This window comes from Ambystoma mexicanum, chromosome 7p (genome assembly GCF_040938575.1).
Source record: "Ambystoma mexicanum isolate Mex_15411 chromosome 7p, UKY_AmexF1_1, whole genome shotgun sequence".
In the NCBI taxonomy this organism is placed as follows: domain Eukaryota; kingdom Metazoa; phylum Chordata; class Amphibia; order Caudata; family Ambystomatidae; genus Ambystoma; species Ambystoma mexicanum.
The window spans coordinates 484,042,873-484,056,290 of record NC_090939.1 but is presented as its reverse complement, the minus strand read 5'-3'; positions in this window follow the sequence as shown (position 1 = coordinate 484,056,290).

Here is a 13,418-nt window from a genome sequence, read left to right as displayed (position 1 = left end):
ACATTTTGCAATGTTCGAACTCTGAAACCCATACACCTCTTTGTACAGTTCGATGAAAGATGCACATTTATTATATCTCCAGGAAACTGACCTCATAGTCAGCCCTGACTCTGATGTCATTTTCAGATGTAAATTGTGCAATGTATGAACAGTTACACTCATACCCCTCTTTGTAAAGTTCGTATGAAAAATGTATTCATTCTGTGCGTGCATGATATTTAGAGAAATATTTTAAAGTATCTCAAAATTGGCCAGTACGATTTTCAAAAGGTTTTTCAGTGCACCAATTTATGATAATATCTAAGTGCATTTTTGAGACATTAGGGACAAACAATGATTTTTTTCTCTATGTGAAAAGCTCTATTTTCAAAACTGTCCAATTCACAATCAATACACATTTTTTTCATTTTACACCATGAAGACATCCATGAAAAATGTTGGAATTTCAGATGCAATGTCCCAAACCCCTTGGAACATTTTTAGGTTTTTTCATTGAGCGGTTCAAGAGTTATTAAGATAAGTTATTTTCTAAAACTCCATATACAGTTTGTCTTAACCCGAATTATGCCATGTGCTAGCAGAATATTTTCAAGGCACTTCATGGTGATTTTGGGCATATTGTAATGCTGCCACAAGAACAATTATTGTTCTGAAATAGGGCATTTGGTATACATTTGCATTCATTTTATTAATGTATGTTTCTTTTGGAAATTGTCCTTACTACTCCCTATAATAATTACATGTCTCAACAATGCCATGTCTATTTTGGCTAACAGACATGGAGAAAAAGTCTTGAAATTGTAAGGTTTCATACATTTTACACACTCATTTTTTGGGATCAACTAGAAAGCCCCTTAATAAATGCTTCTCAAATTCTTCCATGTCTTACTGGGGGATCATAATTGAATGAACCGAAATTTGTTTTAAAATGCACACATGCGTTAAAGCAATACTGTAAATATAAATGTTTACATAGAATAAGCCAGACACATGTTCCAAGCCAAAAAAATAGGATTTGGTGTCTAGGATCTCAGGGAGCTCTGGTGATGTCTGTGCCATTTGATACAAAGACAGCATCCTAATCAACATCACTCCCCTCGCGTTTTAATTTGTATAAAGTAAGAAATGGTAACAGATCATTGTTATTCTGCTGCCCCAAATATATTTTGCAGATTATGCATATGCAGAGAGAAGGTCAGATCTTGCAGGATGGGAATATCTAAGTCTCTTAATTGTGAGATTCATAGAAACTATGATACACCAGTGGCAATACTACTGAAAAATCGCAGGAGCAAAAACGCTTTTTTGTGTCTATGCAAAAACCATTTGTGCTTCTGCAATTGTTTTTGTGGTAGTGCAAATAAATCTGCGCTACATTTTCTTACGCACTAATGTGATTATATGCAAGCAAACAGTTTGTTCATGCACAAAATATATTTGCACTCCTGTGATTTGTAAATTTATCAAATATTCCCATTAAAATTTATAACAAAGAGTCAGGATTCTAATAATGGCACAGAAGTGAGCATTGTCCAGCAAAATATTTGCATTTATTCAAAAAAGCAGTCAAAAACTCTAAAAATATAAACGAACGCTCTCACAATCCCAATGCCTATTTTAGTTATAATCCATCTCCTATGCACCAATCCATAATCCTGGGTCTCTGAATATTCACACATCCCCCACAAGTCATCTTTTGACTGTGACCACTTCACAACACTATGCAAAAGAAAACAAGGAAAGTCATCAAGCCCACCATGGGTCATATTTGAACATCAGGCAAAACCGATAGCCTCAGAGTAGTTGCTGTCCTGAGAAATTGTGTGCTGCGTTTGAGTAGAGAAAAAAGCTGATAAGGGTGGGTAAGGTTGGGAGGGATAATACTCACCTCCATAATAGAATCATGTCTCTCCATCACAACTTTTACTAGGAATAATCAAAATTCTATGTTATGACACAAAGACTTTGCATAATGCAAATTCAAGGCCTCATGATTAGAACTGAAACAATATGAATGATATACACAGTTCAATCTCTGAACCACTTACTCATTCAATAAATCTGCTGCTCTGACAATGTCTTCAAGTCTGTCAGAAGAGCAACAAGCCATGAACGCGACCATCTCCTTATAGGAAAGGGTCCCAAAGATCAAATTGTCATTATTAGCCTGCAGCATAGCACATCTAATGTAGAAATGGTTTGGGAAGAAACCGGCTTGTGGGGCTTGCGGAAAGAGATGAACAAACAATCAGTTGACATTCGCAAGTCAATGGAGATGTTAAATACTCATATTCTCTGAGGCATTATAAAGGATGTAGACATTGAACCTTCCTACAGGAGGGTACTTCAAATATTGCTGAACCGATTCTTGACCTTTGTGATGCTTTGAAAGGCACTCCATTTGGTTTAAAAGAGAAATCATACAAATATAAAGCATTTACAAATGTGACTTTCTTTATCTATTTATGTATTTAGTTATCTATAGTAAGGGTGTCGAAGAAGGAGACTGACACAAAAGTGGCATCATTTTGGTTATCGACTTTCATTTTGGAAATGGAAAAGAGGTCCTCACTATCCATAACTTCTTAGAGGGGTTTACCTGCCTCAAAACTAAAACTAAAAGGGCCTGTCAGAATGTCAATCAAAGTAATTTTCACCGTCCTGTATCAAAAAATACTTCTATCCCTCACACTATATAGCTAAGGAGTAAACTAACATAAAGTCCTTCTTTAAGGAGAGTGACCTCTTTCTCCTGCTTCTTGAATGGTGTTTAACAAAATGTTCCTTCAATACAAAAATACCTATGGTGAATGACTCCCTTCACCTAGCTGTTTCACACTAATTCTTAGTTCATGGCCAAGCGAATGCCTCCCTTGTCTTGGTGGCCTTTGCCAGAGTTCAATACAAGACCTAGGAGAATGACTCCCTTATTCCGCCCCCCCCCCCGTTATCTCTATTACAGTGCTTCCAGATTAATACACACTTTACCTTGTGACATGCTTCCAACAATATCCCAAATCTTGTTTGGATCCCAGATTCTGCTCTTATGACAAGTGGACCTATCTCCACCACTATCGAGGGGAAGATTTCCTTTGATCTTTAGTGTAGTTTTGTTGGTGTCCCAGACCCTTCTTATATGGCCAGTGGTTTCTTCTTCATTGTGCAAAAGGGTGAGGTAAGTAGTGCACACCTAGTTACATTAATGAAAAACTAAAGAAGATTTTAATAAATCCAGCACATGCTGGTTAAGGGAATTTTTATGTGCGGGGGAGGAAGATGGCCTCGGCACAAAGCCTTATACAATAAAGAAAAAGGTAAGAGGACCCAAGTTTGGGATCCACCCGCCCCCTGCACACTTTCTACATACGTCCTAAGGGCGTTCAAATATTTAGATATTCAAGAATCACATATGATTTAGATAACAATTTGAATGACAGAATGAGTTGAGAACAAGGCACTCTCAATTAAAAACAGTAATTTATTACATTCACTATAATTAAGTGCGAGGAAAAACACATAATGCAAGTGTTGGTGTTCAATGATTTTTTTGGGCCCGACACGTTTCGAGGACTCCCTCTTCTTCAGAGGGGCCTAATTGGACTGGTCATAGAAATGAAAAGAAACAGGAAAAAGCAGAAAAAAGTAAAGTGAGCTGATGTTTATAAAGGACTAATGTAAACACAGTCATCAATACAATCGTCAGATACAAAGCACTTGAGCCCCAAGTAGGCAACATTATTTGTGGGTAAAGTGGTCCCATTGTGAGAGTTCCCAACAATGCCAAAGACGCAGTCAGGGTGTCATCTCAAGGGATTTGATTGTGATCATTAGAAAGTAACAAAAGTACTCAAGTATGGAAAACACGGGGAAGCATATCAGTTATCGGTAAGTAGCCACAAGGCGAGACACACTGTAAATGTCTAGTGATTAGAAGCTTATGTCTGGCGACATATGTAAGTGGATTGGACTCATAGAAATGGTACACTCAAAGAATGAATGAGAAATATGACCTCGCCGCTATGCGGTGGAGTTTTACTCGACTATTCACGTGCTAACGTTGAATAAAAGTTGTGACAGACACCCCTATGTGGAAGTATCATAGATCCACTCTAATCTATATCAGGGGAAATGGTATAGAAATATTTATGGTTACCCTGGTATATTGTATCTCAGTACAAAAACAGATTCTGAGTTTCTCAATGCGCTCTGTAGAAACCAATCATACTATCAGGTACTTCATACTGTAGCAGACCCACCCATTATCAAAAAAATTATATGTAGCTCCATTTACCTCTTCACGAAGATTCTGACAATTAGTAATAATGATATCCTTATTTCCTGTGGCAATATATCTATGCCGCGTTTTATTAGGGTTCACGTACCTGGAAAATCAGGAAATGTCTAGTCAAAGTAAACAGGATAATGAGCATATTAATATTAATGTGAATAGGGTGTTCCCTCCACGTCATCATTAGAAAAAGAAAAGTAAGAGTAGGTACAACGTTATAGGTGTTCGGGAAAGTATCTCATGTTCATGAGCCTCGTGATTGTTATTGAAGCCTCTGTAAGCGTTGCCTCAGAGACGTGGACGCACATTCAATGCGGGTGCCGAGTGTTTGCCGTGATCTTAATAAAAAAATGTGCTGTGTAATGAAAGAAATATATTGACGTGGTGATGATATGTAGGCAAATATGTGTTCATCTATGAAGGCTATAAGGCATGGGGCGTCACATACCATGCTCAGACTCGATAGAACACAATCTCTGCAGGATTGTTTCCAGAGAGACGGTCAAAGCCAAAAATGCAGGCCGCCATATTTGTAAAGTGTGTTCACTCTTTAGTGGAAATAGAGAAGTGCAGGGTTCAGAGCTGGGGAAGCAGACAGCATGGTGGCATCAGCGTGGTCATTGTATTGAGCAAAGCAAGGCAAGTGTTGCTTTTAACATTCCCTGTCCTGGAGATTTCCTCCTTCCATACCCTTGATAGTTTGACATGTATGGGTTTATTTTCTTGCAGTTTCTCCCTACTGGTACCCCTACCCGCCCTCCTGAAGTCGTAATGCTTTTCCAAATCCCATCTTCACATAAATGCAAAAGTGAAACCAGAGAAGAAACTACAGACTGCACTGTTTGCTTCTGACATGAAATGCCCAGACATTAATAGATGTATTTAACTACCGTCACAGAGATCAGAAAACGATTTCCTCACCGTTGATGAAAATGATGCAAATTTAAAGGAAGGTTGTACGTTTGAGGACCAAAGCAGTTGATTTCTGTTTGGCAGAGTTGAGGTAGAGAGTATTTTCACTGGCACAGAATTGAGATTTCTGGAAAAAGGTGGCGATGAAGAACGATGTTGTTGTTTGACTGTTAAGTGAATTTTACTGACCAAGACTTGAAAGAACAGAGCAATCTCAATTGCAAAAAGTGAAAGCAGGGGTTGACAAGATTCAAAGAGGTCAGTGAGGTAGGACGATATTTTGCGGCAGGATTGTGCATTCCAGAACCCAAATGAAAGAGTGATAGGTGTTGGGGGAGAGCAGCAGTTGGGATTGAGATAGATGAGGTCAGAGATCCTGGGAGAACAGGAGTTTCTTATATAAGGGGAGGGGGAGGTTCAGGGTGGAAGGAAGGCAATGGGCAGGCCGGAGATGGATGTAGACGTAAGACGAGTTGAGGCTGAATTCTATGAGAGAAGAGAAGGAGAAGTGTAAGTATAAGAAGGAATGAAGCAAAGACAAGCTGCATGATGAAATGTAGAAGAAATAGGCAAGTGAAGGCAGTGAAGAAAGGGTGCAGACCATGGGAGAAAGAAGATAGGTGGTGAGCGGAAAGGGAAGGGGTGGATGGTTGGCTGAGAAGAAGCAGGTGAAAGTTCTCACTTGGGATATAATTGGGATATAGGTAACCAAAAGAGTTAACAGGCCCAAAACAGCAATGAATCTTGGTCCTGTGAGGAGACAGAAGCTCTGCAGTGAATGGATAGTCAATGGGAAGATGCATGAGAAATAAAGTTTGAGCTCGGACAAGTCTGGAGTTTGGGTCCAAGGCCCTTTTGAGCCCCAACAGGCCCAAACCGGACCTTTGCTGCTTTGGCCCTTGGCTGCAGACTTCTAGGTCGGACACCCAGGGGAGTCTGGAAAGGGGAGGTAGTGTGTCACATGTCCCTCAGGGAGCATATTAGAGTGCTCCAGAGGGATTACACACTTACAGGCAGAGTCCTGGGGTTTGTAGGCCCAGAGAGGTTCCGTTTGTGGGCAGATCTCTTAGATGATTCACAGGGCATGGGCATTTGGTAGTGTGTAGGAGATAGTTTTAGGATGATACACAGCTGATTCCTGTAATTATATTTGGCAAAATGGATTGGCAGCATGGCTGTAATAATCATTGGAAATATACTTCAACGAGTGGTACTTCCATAGAGGTAATGCAGGCAAACATGCGCGGAAAAAGGTGGTAGTATCTGCATGCAAAAATAATGGAAATAGCACATGCATCAACCTCTGATGTCATCATGAGATGGCGACATTTGGGGTCACAAAGTAAGATACAGTACAGGAAACTAAAACTGGGAGGAAGAGGATGCCATGAGGGGTTGAAAAAGGGAGGGACAGATGATGTTAAAGTGTGGAAGGTATTCGCTGGTGGGGTAGTGCTAGAAAATGGAGAGGTCGGACAGATTAAAGCAAGTGTTTGTAGGACAAGCAGAGAAAGAGTTGATTAATGGTAGATGCACACCAAGTGAGGCCCATTATGTTTGCATAAAGTGTGATAGAAAAAATAACGTTAAATGGATGGAAGGACAAACATGTGATTGTTCCCAGGGACAGGTAGCTAGAAAGAGCCTACCAGCAGATAGGTATGTGTGAACCATAGGCGAAGGGGAGTGGACAATGGGAAAGTAAGAGCGAGCATCTAGGGGACAGTGGGATGCCTAGCAAGGAAAGGAGGCATGAGGGAGGAGGAAGGTCAGACATATAGGCATATGGGGGGTAGACAAAGAGAGAAAGGAAACATAGAGAGCAGGGTGCAAGGAGAAGATGAATTGGGGGCAGTCAGATGAAGCAGTCTTTGAAGAATCCGACGGATCCCTCACTGAAACCCTGCCTAAGTCTCCTCCCAGATTGCCTGGGGAATGGAGATACTTACTGATCCCAACCCTCGGGGTGGTGTAGTGCGGTAGGATCACCTGGGAGGAGACAGGGCTCAGGGTGGAGAGGAGATTCTGTGGGATGAGACAGTTTTTTTTTTTCTCTGACAGGAACATTCATCCCAATGTACTTAAGTGGTCATGGCCTGTTGTAATTTTAATGTCTCTAAACCTTATATAAGATCTAGGGTTCTGAACCCGAAGGTTATAAATTCAAAGAAAACTATACCAGAAGAAAGATAATTTTTAGGTTCACAAACTAAATATCTTCTTCAATCCCAAGGGTACTATGTAAAAGAGTATGGAAATGTTGCCTTCCCTAAACCCTCTTCCTCTGCAATAGCTAATTATCATAGACCATCTGTTAAAAGCGTTATGAAAATTAAATCTAACTTTACAAATAATGTAAAAGTGGAAAAACCTAACTTTGTTAAAATAGACTATAAGTCCCAGAATCCTAGAGGTACTGAGACGAGAAAGAGGGCTGAAGAGGTATGCAGATGAAGCAGTCAAGCAAATAAGCCTAGTAGCATTTGCAGTAGTCATGCAACTCAGGCTAATAGCCCAAACCTGAAGACAATTGTTGAATCTGTGAGGCATAAAAGGCCACCTCAAGAAAGGGGGAGTAGAAGAAGATGGAATGAGAGCTGGAATTCTGGCTGCAGCAGTAATAGAAGAGAATAAGCACAAGACTGACAAATCAGGATAATATGGAAGAACAGAAAGAACGTCAGAATGTTGAAACAGCAGATTTCACCTGCAAGTTCTGAGTGATTCCCGTTCTCCCAAAATCTGAAGACTATAGGCTACGCAGCGGAAGACATGCAAGAGACAAAGATTTCCACGTGAGCCTAATTGCTGTGATTGTATAGCAGTGGAAGTGAGGACACTAATGCCAGAAGCAAGCGGCAAGCCGAGGGTCTCGGGAGGAAAAGCAACTCCAAAGTTAAGTGGCCGGTCCAAAGACACCCATGCTGGAGCAGGGTGTGGGTCCCCAGTGAGCTAAAAGCATCAGAATTAGTGGAGGAAGTAAGAGAATACCTGTGTCTATGAAGCCGGTGAGTGAAGCGCAGATTTCTACCACACTGCCCGAGCCTTGCTGGTAACTATCCAGCTTCTAAGTGACTCACGTATTATTCTATGGGAGGTAAGCTGTTTGTTGAATTCCAAAGTCTGATGAACAATGGAAATGTAGTGCTTGCATATCCCATGAAAGATTTAACACTTGCGTGAGAAACTAAAGCCAAGGAGCATCATTGTTAAACTATTTAAAACTGTTACTGTATAACAGAGTGGTCTTGTGTCCCTAACTAAGAAGAGGGAACGCTTTTCAACACTATGGGCCTCATCATGACTTCGGCGGTAACCCTTAAATCTAGCGGTAGCGCTATTACCGCTGGATTTAAGTGTCCCCCGAATCAGGGCTTCGGCGGATTTCGCCCCAGCTCTGAGCTGGGGGAAATCCGCCGAAAATTTGCGCTATTACCGCCGGCGGGAAATCTGCCGGCGGTATTACCGCGAAGATTCCCCATTGAGCCCAAAGGGGAATGGGGCATTCCCTAATGGGCTCAGTCGGGAATGGGGACATACATTACCGCTGAACTCGTGATCCGGCGCTATTAGCGCCGGGGATTTCGGCGGTAGGGATAATACCGCCCGCGCTAATAGCGTTACCGTTACCGCCCAAGTCGTGATGAGGCCCTATTGCTATATGCCTAACCTTAGTAATATACAAGTTACAGATTATAAAGGCTGAAAATTACATCAAAAGAGGTTGTGCCTGCCGAATTGAAATTCCCCAAAGAAGTCAGAAACATTATCCTATGCTGTTACGTGGGAATACAATTCTCTCTTTAGCTTTAAACCCTGAAATCTTCTTTAAAGAGAGGTTGTGTGTGCCCAATTGTGTTTTCATTTGGGAGACTGAATCTGACACTGTATCTAGAAATGACATTCCATGTGTTTCTACAAAGTGAAGAGTTTAACTATTGAAGAGAAGAACAAGCATTGCCCATTCCAAAAGGCTAACCCTGTTGATAGTGAAACCAGCCTTTCTAAATGTTAAAGAGCCATCCTGCTGCACTGTGAAGCTGTTAACAACCAAGCGGCTTAGAAAGACACACATGCAAGTGTTACCTGAAGCTAAGAGAGCAGCACCAAGGCTTCTGGGTAATAACCTGGTCTGATAACTGGCAGAAAGGTGTGAGTAAGCTGGGGAAGGGGAATTACTTGCTTGTAAAGTGACCTTTTGAAGTAGATATAACCTGTGAAGCCAAAGGCTGTGGAAACCAGAGAGGAGTGAGTCTTATGGGCAAAAGCAGGTTTTTATTGTGGCAAGAAATTAGAAGATGCAAATAGACTGCTCCTTTAACAGAGTTATTAAAAGGAAGAGTGCCTTGCCTACCCAAAGGTGTTGAGGTATCTTGTCAAAACCTTTACAACAATTGAAGTATTGAGCTGATGGAGTAGTACTGAAATCATGGTGGTATATTAAGCTGTCAGTGGATGTAATATTGAAATAGTCTTAAAAAGTAAAGTACTGTGGGATGAAGGTCACTGTTCTCATAATACCACCAGTAGGGTTGTCATTGTGGAAGGTGAAGCAGTAACAGTATAAAAGCATCCTGACAAATATACCAATGCAAATACAGTAACTATTGAAGTACAACTGTTGATTCAGAACTGTATGTTTTTGCCAGGAGGAACATTACACTTTATTTTTGAACTGTGGCAAGCTACCCGAAAGAAGAGACACTTTGGGCTTGATTTAGAGAGTATTTTCCTATGGGATTGCACAATTATAAAGCGAATCTTTGAATCAGGACCTTTATCCTACCCAGGATTACTATTGGTGCTATTTCCTTTCTGGAAGCTGGAAGGGGATGTTTTATCCAGGAATACATATTTTTTAACAGTGGATTTGTGTTTTTGACTTTGAACTTTCAAGAGCTGGTTTAAAACCATTCATGTCTTTTGCTGAACATTTTGGAATTGATTTTGAATCCCAGGGAAGGGATTTTACCCAGGACAGGAGATGGCCATTCAGACATTTTGTTGATATTCTTTATCATATTGTGTTGCTATATCATTTCTTTTGTATATTTGTTGTTTAGTACGTCACCAGGTTTCCCATGCTAGAGAGTGTTCCTTTAGCCTTTAGACTAGGTAGGGAATACCTCTCTGGATTAGGTGGGCAAGGTCTTTTTCTTTATATAATGTCTTTAATAAAATGCTTATTTTGAGAAATCTACTGATACCTCATATAGGGTGTTAGGCGTGGGATCGGAATCAGCAGATACAAACTGGGGATCCACTATGTCTATGGCAAATATTGATAAAAAAGAAGTTAAGTCAGAGAAGGGTTGGGCTGAGCCTATTCCTCCATCTCATGCCACCTGTAATTCCCATTCAACACCTGGTCCTGATACCTCCCTTATAAGCTTTTGATTCAGTCTCCCTTAAAGGCACCAGGGGGATAAGAGAAATCCCTTGTAATCAGCAGCCCCTTAAGATGAATATTGGTATATCTGGGAGTAAGGAGAATAACATCACCTCATCCAATATAGTGTCCACACCTATACCTTTCATAACTGAAGACAGATTTCAAACAGTAACATGTTCTACTAGTGGGCTGGAACCCCTTTAAAGAAAGTGTGAACACCTTATCTATCCCCATTCTTGGATGGTATCTGTTTTTCAACCCCTAACCAACCAAGCCATTCTTCCCAATAGAAATCATGTGGAGGGTAACATTTATAACCTCTTCTTTCTCAGTCTTATTAAGTACCCAGTAAAGACAAAATTATAATTTCCCTAAAACTTTGGGCTGAAGTTCCATCAGGCACAGCGGTATATCTTATGCCCATAAGTGGAGAGCGACCAAAGGGAATGCTAAGGGTACTACTACCTCTGAAGTTTGGTGAGAAGGAAATACCAATTGCCCTTTTGAATTTGTCACATACATTGGTACAAGAGAGGCGAACTGGTTGGACATTTGGTACATGAAATCCAATGAAACGGTCTGCCCCAGTCTGATATTAAGCAAGGAGATGTAAAGAATACAGAAAAAGAATTTGAGATGAAGGGATGCCCAGAAATGTTTTCTCCTGACTCACAGTGGGTAACAGAGAAAATCTCTGAATCCAGTTAGACACAGAATGAGTCAAGTTTAATAGGGGAAGAGAGCAAAATCGCAGAGATTCCCATAATATCAGAAGTTTCTCTCTCTGAGACAACAGGAAATTGTAATAGAACTGAAACTGTGGTTGTTCCAGTTGATGTTTTAGAGAGTGATATACCATGTGACCAGCTAATGGAGGTCTCTTTGGTGAGGGCTTCAGCCAAAGAAAATCACTACATTTCTGCTTTACTGTTTTCTGTGAAAAACCTTGACATTTAGTGACAGAGAATTGTGAAATCTCCCAGTCCAAACATTTTTAGACCTTCTCATTGGGTGATATTTCCACCCTGCCTGCGGAAAATATCTTATCAAGATCAACAAATTCCTTGACAGATGAGAATGAAGAGGAACTTGTTCTCTCAAGGCAGGACTGTGGGTTTCCTATTGGTTATCGACCTCCTAAACAAGAAGTATCTTAGGAAGTATACTATCTATCCTAAACCTATTTCTGCACTTGGATCAGAAATTATGTCTCTTATGGGGAGCATGGTCATCAAGCTAGGTGTTGCCCATCAAATGGAACTGACCCTCCCACCACATCATTCTTAAAAGATGCCAGTCATGTTATGATATGATGTAATAAGTCATTTATAACATGCCTGTACCCAAGTGTTTCTAAGCGTGACAAAACAAGGAAGGGAAGACAGAAGGAGGACAAAATAACAATCTTACTAGGCCGTGTGTCAATCAGATCACGCAAGTGCAGGGGGGAAGCTGGGGGAGAAATGCCAGGAGGAGGGGAGAGCGCAATGGAATTAATATGTGCTGCCAAGGATGTGGCTCATAAGTGCAGGGAGTTAGGGGACTCTAGTGTTTCAGATACAGTCCCTAAGTGGTAGGGAGGCCCGGAGGCAATGCAAGGGCAACTGGTCGTGCAGGAGCCTAGTCCCGTAGGTTCAGTGGGTGTCCAAGTAAATGGTTTGCTAAGCAGACAGGGGCATCAGCAAGGGAGAGGGAGAGAGAAAGTGGAACCGAAAAGAAGGGTCTTAAGTTGCTTCCGGAACCTTAGGTGGTCCTGCTCAAGTTTGAGAGCGGTAGGGAGGCCTTTCCAGAGGGAGGGCCCAGCCGAGGACAGAGATCCACTCCCCACTCTCTGCCTGGAGAAGCATCTGACCCTCAGAGAGTTGGAGGTGGATGAGTTGAGGGCTCGAGAAGGAAGATGCTTGGGAAGTGAAAAATGGATGTAGTGTGGTCCCCGGCCCCAGAAAGCCTTGTTGACAAAGAAGAGGGTCTTGAACTTGATCCTTGCAGCCACATGGAGCCAGTGGAGAGATTTCAGGGCTGGAGAAATACGATCCATGGGTTTGAAGCCAAGGGCAAGTCTTGCAGTCCTCTTCCAGATTAGTTGTAAAGGGCGAAGTGTAGAGGAAGGCAGATTTAGAAAGAGGCTGTTGCAGTAGCCCAGCCTAGAAAGAACCAGGGATCTGGAGACAGGGAGCTTCTGGGGGAAAGTGAGAAAAGGAAGAATATCTCTGACGGGGTGCAGCTGGTTAGGTGACTTCTTAGAGATGTATGAGATGTGAGGAGAGAAGGAGAGGATGGAGTTGAAGATGACACCAAGCTTCTTAGCCTCACAGTAAAGTGCAGGTAGAGGGCCCAGGGTGGGCGGCTAGAGTGAGAGAGGGAAGGCAGGAGCAGGTGTCTGAACTTTTGGAGACACACCATTCCTGAATTGTGCACAGACATTCAGGTATGGGAGAAGGAGCAGAAGAGGCTGAGGGGATCCTGACAGTGAGCTGAGTGTCATCTGCACAACACTGTCAGTTTTAACAGAAGGTAGAAATGCAGTGGGCCAGAGGTGCCAGGTAGTGGTTAGACCCCTGGGGAACACAACATGAATAGAGATAGAAGAGAGGACGGACCCAAGTTGGACCTCAGAGGGTTGATCAGATAGAAAGGAGGTCAACCAGGCTAGGGCCTGACCAGTGACACTCATGTTGGCAAGATAAGGTGACAAGGGTTGAACCATCTCATGCGAGTATCCTGTGTGTCCAACCCAATGAGATGCTAATAGGACACCCAGAGAAACCTTTCCCAAAAGGGAAGAAAAATAAGAAAAGGGTAAGAAATAAACTGATTAAATGTGTT